General features: G+C 58.4%; 1 long non-coding RNA gene across 1 annotated transcript; it reads right to left on the bottom strand.

Moving 5' to 3' along the window:
* Window positions 1–15950: 15950 nt before the first annotated feature.
* Window positions 15951–16654, bottom strand: LOC117866642 (uncharacterized). The gene is made up of 2 exons (XR_004642955.2): window positions 16361–16654; window positions 15951–16276 (listed from the first exon to the last, which is right to left on the bottom strand). It is a non-coding gene; the product is annotated as an uncharacterized lncRNA (long non-coding RNA).
* Window positions 16655–17842: the final 1188 nt, after the last annotated feature.

Here is a 17842-nt window from a genome sequence, read left to right as displayed (position 1 = left end):
GGTGGGCGTTGGTTCTTGGGAGTGAGGGGCCGACCCTGGACGAAACGCGTGGCCGGCTTGCCGTGCTTGGACTTTTCCATGGGTCTGCCGGTGGACACGTGTATACAGGTGGCCTACATATATGCAAGCCACTAAGCCAGGATTACAGGCTGTCCACGTCCCCGTGTTTCCCTTTTCTGCTCATGTTTTTATCTAGTTCATCACACTCCGCATAAACTGTGGCGACGGGCGTGGGACGGAGAAGTAGAGTGAAGATTCCCTGCCTAAAGAAAAATATAGAATGGTAATACGATGAATTGGATAAATCAGTAGAGTTGTTTTGGTGCCTGAACCTGAAGCTTTAGCTTGAAGTGCTTTTTTATTATTTTTTATGAGCTGATAGTACCATTGAACACCGGATCAAATGCCTTATTGTCTACATTTAATAGGACTCCTTATTACTGTACTTTAGTCATCTGCCTGCAACTCCAAGATGGCACCATCACAAACAGGAAAGGACAAACAAGCTTGACCTTCTCTGCATTACGGCCAATGCTGTAAAAATATATATAATTACTATACATGATACCCTGGGTGTTTGGCATCCACAAACGCCATTATTAGTAACTAGAAAACTAGATGCCACATTGCACAAATTGCAAATTCATGTGTTAATTTTAGACAGTGGAGAGATCACATTTCCCTTCCCATGTTCCACTGTCACAGCTTGTCCTGACATTAGACTGGATATATATCTGTGGTTCAGTGGATACATTGTTTGGTCAGGACCATACTCAACATTGCAGATTCATTTTTTTTTTGTTTTTTTTTCGGGGTTAAATATCTGACCAGTAGCAAGGACGAGATGTGTATGTACTCAAATAGGAGTTCCTGTTCCTGAATTTCTTCTATTTCTTTCTGAAATGCTCCATTGAATTTGGAACTTTGCTATACCTGGATGCGAGCGAGCTGCAGCAGCAAGCAGGAGGAGTAATGGCCAAGGCAACAGTTCGCGGGAACACTGGTATCCAGGTAACTAATTAATCAACTACCCATTGGATATGATGTGGGTACATCGATCATGGCTGACGTGTGGATGAAAGGAACTCAAATTAAGCAACCCCATGACACGTTTCTAAATGAATTCATATTCAGCATACGGAAACAAAGTGATTCTCCTGGTGGCAAATGTTGCAGTCAACGAACATTTAATAGAGAAGCTGCTAATATGCATGATTAGCTATATGTTTGGATGGATTAAACCAATGCACAATTGATCTAAATGCTGCAGCTTTCAGTTATACAGAGATTAAAGTTACCTTGCCAAGATTGTTATTGTTCAGTTCACAAATTTGTGTCAGTTGGCTTGAGATTCTAAACTAGGCCATTCTAAACTACTATTTTGGTTGTTTGGTTGATTTCATGCTAGCAGAGAAAGATAGTTTTCTGTGACCAGACCTAAAGATCTTTTGCTATATGAATATACTCTACTCTTTTGGAGCTATATGGTTTCCTATCTTGACAAGATCCAAAATTTGTATTTCATACAAAGCTTGTACTTGCAATTGTATCGGTGGGTGACAAAATATTGACAGTATTTTTAATTTTCAATTGGTTAAATAATCTTGAAATAAATATCATGTCTGGGGCTTGCTGGAACAAACATGCCAATCTATCGTTGTCAAGATTGGCGGATCAAGACTTAGACTAGTAAATTTCTTTTATACGCGTAAGGCTTCAGATGGTGGCGTGGGAGACACGGGTTAGACTGGTTCGGGCAAGGGAAGCCCTACGTCCAGTATCGAGGATGCTCGTATTGCCCACGCGAGGTTCTGTAGTAGGGGTTACAGATCGACGAGAGAGGGACTGGTCCCAAGTCTCTTTGTGCTTGTGCTCTCAGGGAGCGTAGTAGTGCGCTGTGGCTTGTGGGAGAAGAAGCCGATCCCTTTCTCCGGCCCTTGGTGCCCCCTTTTATATCGTAAGGGGGGCGGCCGGAGTTACAGCTGAGACCGGGCGAAGAGGACAGTAAGAGTGTAAACTTAGTACGGTAAAAATATGGCAAGAAGAGAGGAACAAGTTCCTAGACGCCCGGCGCCTTCGCCGGTCCCTGACGAGCGCTGGCGTGCATGCTGGATGAGGGGGGCAGCCGTGTGCCAACTGTCGTCGCACCCTACAGATAGCCCCTTCGGTGTTCGTAGGCGCCGGGTTATGATGAAGGCGTTTCGTCGTCACTTCGGTGTCCGTTGGGGAGGACGGCGGATGCCACCGTCCTGATGATGGCTTCTGGAGAGAGGGTGTCACATCCCCGCTGCCGGGCGCGCGGGACCCGAGGGTGCGCGGGGCCCGAGGATGGGCGAGTCTTCCCTCTGCTCCGGTCGGCGCAGGCCATGAGTACCCTGCGGCGAATGGAAGGGAGCCGCCAGCACTGTAGCTTGTACAGTGTGGTCGTGCATGGGTACTTGCAGCGGGTTGCGTGAGGAGCGCTGTCATCCTTCTCCCTGCCAGGCCTGCGGCGCATTTATGTCGAGGCCGACAAGGGGGATCCACGGGATCGTTACCTTGTCCACCCGGTCCGCACCCGAGGGGGATGTCCATCCTGGGGGCCTCAGTGAGTCCGACCCCCGCGCTCGGGGCCGGGCGAAGCGGAACCTTGTGGCAAGGGGTCGGGTGCCCCCGACCCCGGGGTTGCGGTCGGACGAGGTGGAGCCTCGCGGCGGGAGGTCGGACGCTCCCGATCCCGGGACCGCGGTCGGGCGAGGCGGAGCCTCGTGGCGGGAGGTCGGGCGTTCCCGACCCTGAGACCGCGGTCGGGCAAGGCGGAGTTTTGATTATGCTGGGTGGACCTGGGCCTTTTGTTCTTTTAAGCGGTATTTAGGAGATCGATAATATTTCCCCCCAACAGTAGCCCCCGAGCCTGTGGTGGAGCAAGAGAGCTCCTCCGGAGGCTTCTTTCGCTGTTTCGCCGCAGATCTTGTTAGGGTGCGTTTGTTTTAGCCCAGCTTGGCCGGGGAACCTGCGAATCGCGACCACACGCGGGGTCGTTGGTTGCGATGCTAGCCCCCGAGCCCCCGCGCGTTGCAGGAGACCGGTCGGGAGGCCAGGTCGACTTTTGATCGTTGCCCCTCAAGTGTCCGTTCGCTAGGATGGAGGGGTTGAGCCGTGCCATGTTATCCTCGTTGGACGAACCGTGGTGCTCGTTTGAGCTGTGAACAGTTAGGTTCGAGTGGAGTCCCGGTCCTCGTTCGGGGGGGTCTGGCTCGGGCCAAGCTGGTGGCGTACTCCAATCTCCCGCCGGCCAGTTCATATAGTTCCCCGGGTTCGTTCGGCCGGATCCGGGGGCTCGTTGCCTTTCCCTGTGGAAAAAACCATGAACTTTATGCCGGTCAGAACTCGAACGTGAGGTTGGGACGCCCTTGGCTTTCGCTCGCCTGGGTGTTGGCCGCTAGCGGACCCGTCCCTTCTCACCCCTCGCTCGGGGGGTGTCCTGAGGCAGCTGTCGAACCCGTGGTGGGCCAGCCTTCGAACCTCTGGACCGTAATGGGCCGTAGGGACGTTTTTCAGCCCCGTATCCCTTTCTTACCTTTCGGTGGGCCTTAGGCTGGAATGGAGCGGTCGTTGCGTTTGGGCCGAATGTGGGGGACGTCGTGGGCGTGCCTTTCGGGAGACGGAGTTATGGGGAGCGTCGTCCCGCGGATCGAGGAGGATTGGATGTTTTCGCGGCCGATCGCGCGCGCAGTTTCCGAAAAGGAAGTGGGCGTGGCAGGGGCATACCTGGCGCCGCATTTATGGCGGCAGGGGCATCGATTTGGCTTCCCCCGCGCCTTTCCTATAAAAACGGAAGCCCGCCTCGCTGGTTCCGCCCGCCTTCTGCATTTGAGCCCTTTCGTCCTTCAGCCTCGCGCTTAGCTCACCTGCGTCCGCTTCGCCTTCCTCCGCTCCAAGCCGCGCCCTTTCTTCGCACCTCCGTCGAGCTTCCTTCTCCTCCGGCGATGGGTTCTTGGGGGATCTCCCATTTCAACTCCTCGCGCGCCGAGGGCCTAGTGCGGAAAGGCCTCCTCTGTGAGAGGACGGCGGCGGGCGAGTGGGAACTGCCGGGGTTGGAGCAAGTGCCGACGCCTCCCCCCGGCTACGTCGTCTCCTTCGCTCACTTCCATGAGCGGGGGTTCGCTTCTCCCCCGAGCCGCTTCTTCCGGGGGCTCCTCCACTACTATGGGCTCGAGCTCCAGCACCTTAATCCCAACGGGATCCAGCATATTGCGGTGTTCGTCGCACTGTGCGAGGGGTTCCTGGGCATCAAGCCCAACTTCTCGCTGTGGAAGTACTTTTTCACAATGAGTTTGTACCAGAAGACGGAGAAGAGGGGGAGCCAGCAGCGGTCGCCTCCGGTGCCGATTGGGTGCGCCGGGATCCACCTCCGCCATACTCGCTCCAAGGAGTATATGGCGATGAAGACCTCGGCGTCCCACAAAGGGTGGCACAACCAGTGGTTCTATGTGAAGAACTACTCGGGCTCTCTGCTGCCGGGGTTCACCGGCCGTACCATCGACGTGGCGCCGGAGGTGTGGGCGTACGGGCCGGTGGACAAGGAGAAGAAACGGATCTCCGACCTGCTGCAGGCCATCGAGCGGCTGAAGAGGAGCGGGCTTAGCGGCGCCGGGGTCATCGGAGCGTACCATGCCCGGCGAGTGGCGCCGCTGATGCTCCGAGTCCGCCCGCTTGCCGCCATGACTCCCGACGCGCCGCCCGAGGGCACCGCCTTCGCGGCGGGTGCGCTTGCCACCTCTGAGATCCGGCAACGGATTCGGGAGGCGCTGGAGGACAAGGACGCTGAGTACCCGATTCCCGGGCACCCGCCGATGCGCCCGGACGCGGGCTTCATAGACCTGGTAAGGGATTGGGGCGCCGACCTTCTTTCTTTGCGTCTTGTAATTGTCATTTTGACGTGGGGCCGTTTTACATTCGTAGGGCGTGCTGACCCGGGTCGTGGACTCGCTCCCGCCGGTGCCAGAGGACGCTGAACGGCGGACGCGCAACCGTCTCCTCGCCGAGGCGCAGAAGCGTCGTAAGGACAAGGAGACGGCGAAGAAGAGGAAGAAGGCCGCCAAGGAGTTCCAACGGCGGTGGAGGGGGCCGGTCGTGTCAGACGACAATGACGACGACGATGATGATGAAGAGGATGAAGATGAGGAAGATGATGAAGAGGAGGAGCTGATTTCCTCCCTCCGATCGGGCGCACTTGTAATTCGGCAGGTGCGCCCGCGGACGGCCGCGGGGGGTGAAGCGGAGGAGGCGTCCGCCCAGGCCTTGGCTCCGCAAGGCCCTGGGGCTGCGCCCCCGGGGTCGGCACGGAGCACCCCCCAGGAGGTGATGCGGGACGCCCCCCAGGGGCCGGCGCGGGGCGTCTCCCAGGAGCCAGCGCGGGACGCTCCCCAGGGGTCGACACGGGGCTCCTTCCTGGAGCCGGCGCGGAGCGCCCCTCGGGGGTCTTCGGAGCCTGCCCCCGCCGCTGCTCTGGGGCCGGCGCGGGGCGCCCCCCAGGAGTCCGCCCAGGGCGTTCCCCGGGGGTCCGCGGAGACCGCCTCCACTGTCGCGCCCGGGACTGGAGGGCAGCGAAGCGGCGACAAGCCGCCACTGCCGGATAACCCGGGGTCGGCGTCGGGCTTCGAGGCGAAGCGCGCGTGCCGTCCTTGCGCTTTAGGAATGTAAGTTGGCCTTCCTTGCGTCTCGTTGCTCTCCCCTTCTCGCGTTCGTTCCTGCTGACGTTTGCTCGTTGATGTGCAGCGCCGCTCCTCGTGGCCTCGTCCTGCACCTGGCGCCTAAGAAGGCGTTGCGAGCGTCGTCCTCCTCCGGGGGGCGGACCGTGGTCCCGCCCGCGGCAAGCGGCAGGGTCCTCGGTGAGGCCGCAGACCCCTCCGCGGAGGCGGCCTTGGTGACGGCGGCTGGCAGAGCGGCGGCGGCGTCGGCCGCAGGAGGGGGAGCGGACCCCATTCCGTCTTCGGTTGCCCCGGTCGCCCCTACAGCGCAGGGCATCATCCCCCCGGGTCCTCAGGTTGGGGAGGTGATCGATCTTGACGCCAACGAGGCGGAGGGGACGACGGCGACGGGAGGTGGGACGGATGCCCCCGCAGCCGTGGCGGGATCGGCGACGGAAGGGGCGCCTGCCCCTAAGACCGCGGCGGAGGAGGCAACGGCGACGGAGGCGGGGACCTCCGCCCTGATCATCCCTGCGGCAATGGCTCCGGCGGCGGAGGCGGAGGGGCCCGCTCGGGGGACTCCGGCAGGAGCGGAGGAGCCTCCCCTGGTGGTTGCAGCGGCTTCCGGTGTGATGGTGCCGACCTCGACGGCAGCGTCAGGATCGGCTCCCACCTCGGCCTCGGCTTCCCCCGTTCCCAGGGCGTGGAGAGGGTCCGTCCTTCGCTGGGCATCCCGTGAGGACCCGCCTAGACACCTCTTCACCCTGGACGATGCCGCGGAGTGGCACAAGTGGCAGGCGGTGCAGGGTGGCCTCGCCCACGCTCGCGCGGCTCTGTCCTCGGCGTTGAGGGTTCTGGACAGCACCGTTCTCCCTGGTAACCAGGTATGTTGCTTCTCCTGTTGGTGATCATCATCTCCCATTGCTTTGTCCCTGATGGCACGTTGCTTTGCAGGCCCTCCAAGAGTGCAGTCGGGGGAAATCTGATTTCCTCCGGCTGGAGCGGGGGCTCTGGGAGCGCTTCAACGCGGAGAGGGAGTGCACCAGGGAGCTATCTATGCAAGTTGTTGCTGCCCAGGGGGTCATCGGTGACCTGCAAAGGTGTGAGGGGGCGGCGCTGGAGGAGGCGCGGCGATCGGAGGCCAAGCTCCAAGTCGTCATCGACAAGGCCCATCTTGACCACGAGGAGTTTCGGGCTGCCGCTGAGAGGGCCCGCCGCGACGCTGAGGAGCTTGCACGGCTGAGGGGGGAACATGAAGCCCTTCAGAAGACCGTCGAGTGCGTCCGGCGCGAGCGGCACCAGGCTTTGCAGGACCGGGACGCCGAGAAGGCCAAGAAGGAGGAGGCCGAGAAGGTGGCGGCTGACCTTGGCGCGGAGGCCGGTCACCTCCGCTCGCAAGTGCAGGGACTCCAGACCGCCGTGTCTCAAGGAGCCGACTGGGAGCGCGAGCTGAAGGCCTGGGCCGACGGTGAGACTCCTTTCCGTTCCCGCGTTCCCGTGGTGTTGTGGTTTGTTCTTGACTTGGTGGGCTTTTCTGGATGATTCCTGCAGGCGAACTCGCCAAGCTGAAGGGCTTGCTCGACGCGGAGCGCAGTGAGCACGGCGCCCTGCGGGATGCGGTCCGCGTCATCTGCGACGGCTTTAGCGTGGTTTCGGAGGAGGGGTCGAGCTCTCTGCCGGCTCGTGTCCTCGGGGTGCGCCGCCGGAGTCGCGAGATCGCTGTGGACGCGCTTCACACCGGCGTGCGGCGAGCCTTCGGGGTCTTCGGCTCCCACTATTCTGGCATCAACTTTGCCGGGATGAGCGGAGGGTACGCCGCCGGTTACTCTGAGGCTGAGCTGGACGAGATCGACGCGGCGGTGTTCACCCCGGCGGAGGCCCTCGCGAAGCTCCTGGAGGATGAGGCCTTCCCTCCTGCAGACCCCCCGACAAGTTAGCTGTACCGGGTTTGCGCCCAAATTGTAACTATGTCAGTTTTGAACTTGTTTCGTGATGGCCATACGGGCCTTTTTTATAACTTTGCCGTGCGAAAGTTTCCGATCCCCTTTACTGTTCCTTTGGGCTTGAAAGTTTAGAATACGTTGTCGGGTGTGTCAGTAAGCTTTGATGAGCGAAGGTGCCGTAGCCGCTGGGGCGTAGGTTTTTTCGCAGTCCGATCAATCTTGCCTGAGCACCGTTCGCGCATTCTTCTCTTTTTGCATCCAAAAGTCTAGAAAGGGAGGCTCGGTTTGAAAGAAAAAACGTTTCTTTTAGATGGTGCCAAGTGGCTGGGGACGGAGCCCCTGATAGCCCCCGAGGGGTATGCGGCCCTGGAACGAGGCCAGGGTCGGATACCCCTGAGCTTGACGGGAAAAGCCTGAACCGAGATGGCTTGGGGTTTCTTTTTCCGCAAAAGAAAAAAAATTATCGAAATTGCAGACAAGTTTGTGCAGAACTTGGAAATAAGAGCTATGGGTAAAAGCAGCTGTTCTATGTTCCAGGTGTTGTTGAAGATCTGCCCTTCGGGAGTCGCCAGCTTGTAGGTGCCTGGCCGTAGTACTTGTGCGATGATGAAAGGGCCTTCCCACGGGGGAGTTAACTTGTGCCAACCCCTGTTGTCCTGGACGCGGCGGAGCACCAAGTCGCCGACGTTGAAGGCTCGGCCTTGCATCTTGCAGCTGTGGTAACGCCGTAGGGCCTGCTGGTACTTAGCCGAGTGCAGTAGGGCTACGTCTCGTGCCTCATCGAGTTGATCTTGTGCATCCTCGAGCGATGCCTGGTTTCCTTGTTTGTCGTATGCCTTGACCCTCGGCGATCCGTACTCTAGATCGGTGGGCAAAATGGCCTCGGACTCGTAAATCATGAAGAACGGGGTGAAGCCCGTCGCCCGGCTGGGGGTCGTCCTCAGGCTCCAAAGGACTGTGGGGAGCTCAGCAACCCACCGTCCGCCAAACCTTTTAAGGCGGTCGAAGATCCGTGGCTTGAGACCCTGGAGTATCATGCCGTTGGCTCGCTCGACTTGCCCGTTCGTGCGAGGGTGTGCCACAGCCGCCCAGTCCACTCGGATGTGGTGGTCGTCGCAGAACTGGAGGAATCTCTTCCCGGTGAACTGCGTGCCGTTGTCGGTGATGATGGAATTTGGGATCCCGAAGCGGTGGATGATGTCGGTGAAGAATTGTACCGCCTGCTCGGACCTGATTTGCGCCACCGGTTTTGCCTCGATCCATTTGGTGAACTTGTCGATGGCAACAAGTAGGTGGATGAAGCCCCCGGGCGCCTTCTTGAAGGGTCCGACGAGATCCAGCCCCCAGACCACGAACGGCCATGTGATGGGGATGGTCTGCAGCGCCTGCGCGGGCAGGTGAGTCTGGCGCGCAAAGAACTGGCACCCCTCATAGGTGCGGACTACCTGGGTAGCATCAGCGACCGCGGTCGGCCAGTAGAAACCTTGTCGGAAGGCGTTGCCAACGAGGGTCCTTGGCACGGCGTGGTGACCGCAGGCTCCAGCATGGATATCCTGGATCAGCGCCTTTCCCTATTCGATCGGGATGCAGCGCTGGAGGATCCCAGTGTGGCTTCACTTGTAGAGCTCCCGGTCGATGATGACGAAGGATTTGGCGCGGCGCGCGATCCTACGAGCGTCTGTCTTGTCTGCCGGGAGCGTGTCGCGGATGAGGTAGTCGAGGTATGGGGCTCTCCAGTCGGTCGGGAGGTCGGCCCCCACCGCGAGGTCTGCCGCGATTTCCATGACCATGGGGTCGGACGGACCGGCTCCCGGGGCCGAGTCGGGCAAAGCGGTGTCGACCCCCTCGGGACTGGCGCTCGGGCCTGGGATAGGTGGCGTGCTGCCGACCTCCCCTGAGTCGGGGCCCGACCCCAGGGCCGGGGGTGCTTCGCCGACCCCTGCCAGTTCTGGGTAACGGATTGAAGGCTTCAACTGGTCGCTAACGAAGACGCTGTCGGGGACGGGCATTCGGCCGGATGCCGCCTTCGCCAGCTCGTCGGCGGCTTCGTTGAAGCGCCTTGCGACGCGGTTGAGCTCTAGCCCGTCGAACTTGTCTTCGAGCTTACGAACCTCGTTGCAGTAGGCTGCCATCTTGGGGTCGTGGCAGCTCCACTCCTTCATGACTTGTTCGACGACTAGCTGGGAGTCGCCCCGGATGTCCAGCCGACAGATGCCCAGCTCGATGGCGATGCGGAGCCCGTTGAGGAGGGCTTCGTACTCGACGACATTATTGGATGCAGGAAAATGGAGGCGGATCATGTACCTGATGCGCACGCCCAGAGGAGAGACGAAGACGAGGCCCGCTCCAGCGTGGGCCTCATCAGTGACCCGTCGAAGTACATTGTCCAGTACTCCTGCTTCTCCGGTGCCGATGGCGTTTGAATCTCCGTCCACTCTGCCACGAAGTCGGCGAGTACCTGGGACTTGATGGCAGTGCGGGGGGCGTAGGTGATACCCTGGTCCATGAGCTCAAGCGCCCACTTCGCGATCCTCCCCGTGGCATTCTGGTTCCGGATTACTTCGCCTAACGGGAATGACGAAACAACCGTTACCGGGTGGGAGGTGAAGTAGTGGCGCAGCTTCCTCTTCGTGATAAGGACGGCGTAGATGAGCTTCTGGATCTGTGGGTAACGTGTCTTGGACTCGGACAAGACCTCGCTGATGAAATACACCGGGCGTTGTACCTTGAGAGCGTGTCCCTCCTCTTCTCGCTCCACCACCAGGGCCGCGCTAACCACCTGGGTGGTCGCCGCGATGTAGAGCAGGAGGGGCTCGCCGTCGGTAGGTGGGACTAGGACTGGGGCCTTCGTCAGGAGGTCCTTGAGTCGGTCAAGTGCCTCCTGGGCCTTGCCGGTCCATTCGAAGCGGTCAGTCTTTTTCAGGAGTCGATAGAGAGGAAGCCCTCGCTCACCGAGGCGCGAGATGAAGCGGCTCAGAGCCGCCAAGCATCCCGTGACGTGCTGGACTCCCTTTATGTTTCGGATTGGCCCCATGTTGCTGATGGCCGCTATCTTCTCCGGGTTTGCTTTGATGCCGCGTACGGAGACGATGAAGCCTAATAGCATGCCCCTTGGGACTCCGAACACACATTTTTCGGGATTGAGCTTAATATGCTTATCCCTCAGCCTTTTGAAGGCTAGTTCAAGGTCGGGGACGAGCTGATCGCCCCTCTTGGATTTGACTACGATGTCATCAACGTAAGCCTCAACGGTCCGCCCGATGAGGTCCCCGAAGCACTGTAGCATGCATCGCTGGAAAGTAGCCCCCGCGTTTTTGAGGCCGAAAGGCATCTTGACGTAGTAGTAGGGGCCAAAGGGGGTGATGAAGGAGGTGGCGAGCTGGTCGGTCTCTTTCATCGCGATCTGATGGTAGCCGGAATATGCGTCGAGGAAGCTGAGGGTTTCGTACACGGCGGTCGAGTCGACTATTTGATCTATGCGTGGCAAAGGAAACGGGTCCTTTGGACACGCTTTGTTGAGACCGGTATAATCGACACACATCCTCCATTTCCCGTTCTTTTTTGGTACAAGGACAGGATTAGCCAGCCACTCGGGGTGGTGCACTTCCTTGATGAACCCGGCCGTCAGAAGCTTCTGGAGCTCTTCGCCGATGGCCTTGCGCCTTTCCTCGTCGAATCGGCGCAATCCTTGCTTCACTGGCTTGGAGCCGGCCTTGATGTTCAAGGAGTGCTCGGCGACTTCTCTCGGAATGCCAGGCATGTCCGAGGGCTTCCACGTGAAGACGTCGCTGTTCGCGCGGAGGAAGTCGATGAGCGCGCTTTCCTATTTGGGGGACAAGGCCATATTGATCCGCATGACTTCTCCGTTGGAACAACTAGGATCGAGGGGGACCTCCTTGATGCCCTCGGTGGGCTCGAAGGAGGTGTTCGGCTGCTTGGAGTCAGGCCGGCCCTCGGTGGCCTCCGCGAGCTGGACCGCCAGGTCGCTCGTGACGGTGATGGCCGCGGCGTACTCGCAGCACTCTACGTCGCACTCATACGCCTTCTGAAAGGTCGTGCCGACGGTGATGACCCCGTTGGGCCCCGGCAGCTTGAGCTTGAGGTAGGTGTAGTTTGGGATAGCCATGAACTTTGCGTAGCATGGCCGTCCCAAGATGGCGTGGTAGGTTCCGCGGAACCCTACCACCTCAAAGGTGAGGACCTCCTTCCTGTAGCTGGAAGGGGTCCCGAACGTAACGGGCAAGTCGATTTGCCCGAGAGGCATTGTCTGCTTCCTTGGCACGACGCCATGGAAAGGCGCCTTGCTGGGACGGAGGCGGGAACGATCGATCCCCATAGCGTCGAGGGTCTCGGCGTAGAGGATGTTGAGGCCGCTGCCCCCATCCATGAGCACCTTGGTGAGACGCGTCGTGCCGACGATGGGGTCGACGACGAGAGGGTAGCGTCCCGGATGCCAGACGCGTCCAGGGTGGTCGGACCGGTCGAAGGTGATGGCCGGTCCCGACCAGTCCAGGAAGGCTGGAGTCGCTAGCTCGGCCGCGTAGACCTCCCGGCGCTCCAGCTTCTGCTGGCGCTTGGTGTCGTACACCGCGGAGCCGCCAAAGATCATGAAGCAGCCGTCCACCTTCGGAAAGCCGTCTTCCTTCTCTTCGTCGCCCTTCTTTTCCTCATCGGGCTTCCGCTTCCGGTTGTCTTTCACCAGATTGCCCACGAAGTACCTCTTCATGAGGTTGCAATCTTTGTAGGCATGCTTCGCGGGGAACTCGTGGTTCGGGCACGGTCCCTTGAGCAGTTTCTCGAAGAAGCCGGGAATGCCCTCGGGGGGCGGCTGCCCTCGCTTGCGCTCGACAGCGGCCACGAAGGGGGCCTCGCGCCGCTGTTTGCCCTTCTTCTTCTGCTGGCGGTCGGAGGTGCCTTCGTCAGCATCCTCCTCCCGCTTCGCTTGTCCTTTGGAGCGGTCGAAGATCGCTCCAACAGCCTCTTCGCCCGAGGCGTAACTGGTGGCGATGTTGAGGAGCTCCTCCGTGGTTCGCGGGCGTTGGCGCCCCAGCTCGTGGACGAGGGGACGGCAGGAGGTTCCCGCTAGGAAAGCCCTTATGACGTCGGCGTCCGCGACGTTGGAGAGCTCGGTGCGCTTCCTGGAGAAGCGCCGGATATAATCCCGGAGGGACTTGTCCGCCCCCTGGCGACAGCTCCGGAGGTCCCAGGAATTGCCGGGACGCGTGTACATACCTTGGAAGTTCCCTATGAAAACCTCCTTTAGGTCGTTCCAGCTGCGAACTCGTCCCGAAGGGATATGTTCCAGCCAAGCTCGCGTTGAGTTGGCTAGGAAGAGGGGTAGGTTGCGGATGATAAACAGGTCATCATCCGCCCCGCCGGTTTGACATGCAAGCCGGTAGTCGCTGAGCCATACCCCAGGATTCGTCTCCCCTGAGTATTTGGCTATATTTGTGGGTTGCCTGAAGCGCGGCGGAAAAGGCGCATTCAGGATGCGCGCAGAGAAGGCCCGGGGCCCAGCCGGGCCAGGGCTCGGGCTGCAGTCTTCCCTGCTGTCGTAGCGCCCGCCACGGTGAACGTGGTAGCCTCGATCTACCCCGTCCTCTCTATCCACGCGGGAGCGCCTCTGCGCGTTCAGGGTGTCGCGGGCGTCGCAGACAGGGCCGACACGCTGGTGGACGGATCGAGCCTCGCCTCCCGCGGGTGGTGGCATCCGTCGGGCGGACGCGACCTGATCTGCCCTAGGAGGGGGTTGATGGACAGACTCCCCCCGTCTTTCCGGGGGCGCGTCGGGCGTCGCCCTGCTGGCGTTCTACCCGCGTCGCCGGGACGCGGAACTTTCCGCCTGCTGGACGGCGGCGCATTCGAGCAGGTTGCGCATCTCTTGGCATGCCCGTCGCTCCTCGGGCGTCGCCGGTTCGGGGAGTTGCCGGACCAAGACCGCCGTGGCTGCAACGTTTTGGCTGGCACGGGCGAAGAGCTGTGGACACTCTTCGTCCGCGCAAATGCGCTGCTGGACGTCGCGCGCCCGTTGTCGTGCTCCGCCCTCGTGGTGGGGATGCTCGACTTCTTGGTGGGCGCCTGCGCGCGCCTCCGGCTGCTGAGAGCACTCCGGTGCCCTTGGTAAGGCTCCGGTTGTAGCCGCGGCGTGCGAGGGGGGAGTTCTCTGTCTCCCCTCGGCGCCGTTGCCGTTGGACCCCTCGGAGTGCGCATCGGCCATGAGACACTCTCGCGAGGGGTAGGGGCTCTCGCTGCTGGAGCCAGTGTCGGAGATCGTCCTCGCCGCGCCTGCGAGCTCGTTGCTCGCGGGCGACGCGGTCATGGACCGTGTTAGGAGGTGGTCGTAAGCCCCCGTGGCGTTGCGTAGCCTGAAGGGCCGTCCTCCTGGTAAGGGCCTTCCGGTATGCGACCAGCCGCTCGCCGCTGTCCTAGCGACGGGGCCGAGGACAGCAGGACGTGCGAGCAAGACGAGGATAGGGATCAGCTCGATCCCTTCCCCGGTGGTGAGGAAGTCCAGGCTCCCGAAACAGATCAGGGAGCCCGGAGCGAAGCTGCTATCGTAATTGGCCATCTGAGGCCGGAGATGTACGCGCAAAGGTCCCCTACCTGGCGCGCCAACTGTCGTTGTTAAGATTGGCGGATCAAGACTTAGACTAGTAAATTTCTTTTATGCGCGTAAGGCTTCAGATGGTGGCGTGGGAGACACGGGTTAGACTGGTTCGGGCAAGGGAAGCCCTACATCCAGTATCGAGGATGCTCGTATTGCCACGCGGGGTTCTGTAGTAGGGGTTACAGATAGACGAGAGAGGGACTGGTCCCAAGTCTCTTTGTGCTTGTGCTCTCAGGGAGCGTAGTAGTGCGCTGTGGCTTGTGGGAGAAGAAGCCGATCCCTTTCTCCGGCCCTTGGTGCCCCCTTTTATATTGTAAGGGGGGCGGCCGGAGTTACAGCTGAGACCGGGCGAAGAGGACAGTAAGAGTGTAAACGTAGTACGGTAAAAATACGGCAAGAAGGGAGGAACAAGTTCCTAGACGCCCGGCGCCTTCGCCGGTCCCTGACGAGCGCCGGCGTGCATGCTGGAGGAGGGGGGGGGGTGGCCGTGTGCCAACTGCCGTCGCGCCCTACAGATAGCCCCTTCGGTGTTCGTAGGCGCCGGGTTATGATGAAGGCGTTTCGTCGTCACTTCGGTGTCCGTTGGGGAGGACGGCGGATGCCACCGTCCTGATGATGGCTTCTGGAGAGAGGGCGTCACATCCCCGCTGCCGGGCGCACGGGACCCGAGGGTGCGCGGGGCCCGAGGATGGGCGAGTCTTCCCTCTGCTCCGGTCGGCACAGGCCATGAGTACCCTGCGGCGAATGGAAGGGAGCCGCCAGCACTGTAGCTTGTACAGTGTGGTCGTGCATGGGTACTTGCAGCGGGTTGCGTGAGGAGCGCGGTCATCCTTCTCCCTGCCAGGCCTGCGGTGCATTTATGTCGAGGCCGACAAGGGGGATCCACGGGATCGTTACCTTGTCCACCCGGTCCGCACCCGAGGGGGATGTCCGTCCTGGGGGCCCCAGTGAGTCCGACCCCCGCGCTCGGGGTCGGGCGAAGCGGAACCTTGTGGCGAGGGGTCGGGCGCCCCCGACCCCGGGGTTGCGGTCGGACGAGGCGGAGCCTCACGGCGGGAGGTCGGACGCTCCCGATCCCGGGACCGCAGTCGGGCGAGGCGGAGCCTCGTGGCGGGAGGTCGGGCGTTCCCGACCCTGAGACCGCGGTCGGGTGAGGCGGAGTTTTGATTATGCTGGGTGGACCTGGGCCTTTTGTTCTTTTAAGCGGTATTTAGGAGATCGTTAATATTTCCCCCAACACAATCCATTGTTAATGATCTTCCGCAATGTATATGGGCTGTCTTTAACCTGCATATACTAATAATGCTTAGCTCTTTTGCAGATTGCAATATGCATGCTGGTTACCTGCACACGGGATGATCGATTGGCTACATGTGTGTTGATTTTTCTTTTTGTTTATTGTAGTTTCCCAATTGTAACCACCAGGATCAATGAAATAGCAGAGTGGGCTGAGTTCTCATGGACAAAACCGTGCGCACCGTTTAAATATGATCATTGAAATAGCATAATGTATACTCAGTCAAAAAATCATTGTATTCGATCTAAGTTTTTGGTTCTCATATGGCACTTTTTACAATCATGGTTCTTTCATTATATATATGCTCATTCCATTTCTAGCAGCCACCCATTATCATTTCGTTTTAATTCCAACGATCATCCTGATACACATACTTGCGTTAAACTTCCAGCTGAAGCAGCCCAAAGATACATAGAAAAAAGATGCAGATATGATACAACTCATTTTTCTTGACTGATAACAAGAGTCGGAGGGAGACTCCGACTTCTTTTATTGAAAACAGAAGGTAGGAACAAGCACCGCTTACAAACCGCATTAACACACACCTGGCAGAAACCATAGCTGCAACATAGAGCGATAGGAAAGCCAATATGCAACCAGAAGCAAAGCCACATGAGCAAACAAAATATAACTAGTACCAGACGCTGAACAAAAGCCCAAGCTACACTACCCGGGGTATATTATGTTCAGCCAATTTATTCTTTGGCCGACGTCACACAGCCATTTCCCTGAAGTTCCGTTGAGCCAGGAAGAGGATCTAGCAGACACATACAGGAAGAGGCAAAGGGAGTAAGCACCCTCGTTTGCAGGCAACAACAGAAGCTAGGGCGGGTTCGAGGACCTGCATGACGCTAGCATCGCCTGGGAGGCCAGGATTCCCATTCCCAGACACCCCAGCATGCTCCGTTTCTGCAAGCAGGCGCCGAGGCTGCGGTGATGCTTCGGCCATCAGGTGGCCCATGGTCAGCACCAGCATGAAGATGGCGGCGATCTTGACAGCAGTAGCGGACGCCATGGCGCAGCCTGATCTAACCTCGCAAATTATAACTGGGAACGAGATGTCTAATGGTGAGACGAGGCCCTGAGAGGAGGTGCCCAAGATGGCTGAAAGGCTTGGCTATTTATAGGGATGGACCGGTGTATGCAATGTACATCTCTCGTGATGACCATTATTATAAAATGACAATTATTGTAAAGCAGGTTAGCCATGCAGTGTATTGCTCAATATCATTATTACAAAAAAGCAGGCTAGTCATCAGGTGTGTTGCCATCAGCTAGGGACCTAGCTCTTTGGCATGGTTTCGGCCACCTCTAATCCAGCTTTTCTGCGACTATAGCACACTTTATGTAGCAAGTAGCTGGTGAAGCTCAAAACTGGCTTCACTGGCTTTTTCTGTCCCCTAGTTCATTTTGTGTTCATGTAGACGACCTATTTGGAACAAATCAATGCAAAATATAGGAATGGAAAAAAATGCATGAAAGAGCAATAGTGAGAAAACAGACGAAAGGAAAAAAAACATAGGAAATCTTACAAGGTGGTGCTTGTATTGGTGGAATAAAAACGGAGGAACCAGCTGGTATTGTTAAAAAAAATAGAACATTTCTACAGCCACTGTATGTTTAACTCGTGAATGATAGGTTGGCCCAAAGAACTGGCCTGGTCGAGCACCTGCAAAAATAGCGAAGACCTGTTTAGGTCCGCCGTTTCATCTCGGCTGCGCGTTGGTCATCCATGGTGCATGCGATGGTGACACACAGTAAGCGTTATCCTCTCTCACCCCTTCGCTCGCTGCCTCGAGCTTCAGTGAAATCATTGGTTCTGACAGGATATTTTATTTCATGTGAAATCAATGGATATATCAAACTTTATTCGTTATACTGTTCAAGCTTCCTTCGTTCCAAATGAATGGTTTCCCATGGACTACCGAAGGTGGAGATGGGTGGAACCCCCGCCAAAGGCGTCGTAAATTGGATGAACACACGTATCATTATTGGATGCAATAGGCCAAGATTAAGGGGAGGGGTCCTCGGAGGATACAGGATATATTAATTATTGTGAAGCAGGCTGAAACTATTATTGCTGGTTCCGTCGTGGTCTGTTGATCGATCAGCGTACATCATCACTTGTCCTCTGCGTGAAGGAGACGAGTGGTGCCGTGCCCCACCTGTGCATGTCGAGTGGAGCAGCCTCCCCCGCGTGCTTCGCGTTCTTGGTACCTTACTAGTACATAATCTCGATGCTTGGTGTCTGCGCAGTGCACACATGCGCTGGAACATGGATGGATAATAATGGTTATTACAATGGAGCAACAATGCATGGCAG

The sequence above is a fragment of the Setaria viridis genome, chromosome 8 (genome assembly GCF_005286985.2).
Source record: "Setaria viridis chromosome 8, Setaria_viridis_v4.0, whole genome shotgun sequence".
Taxonomy (NCBI): Eukaryota; Viridiplantae; Streptophyta; class Magnoliopsida; order Poales; family Poaceae; genus Setaria; species Setaria viridis.
This window is presented reverse-complemented; position numbering and strand designations above follow the sequence as displayed.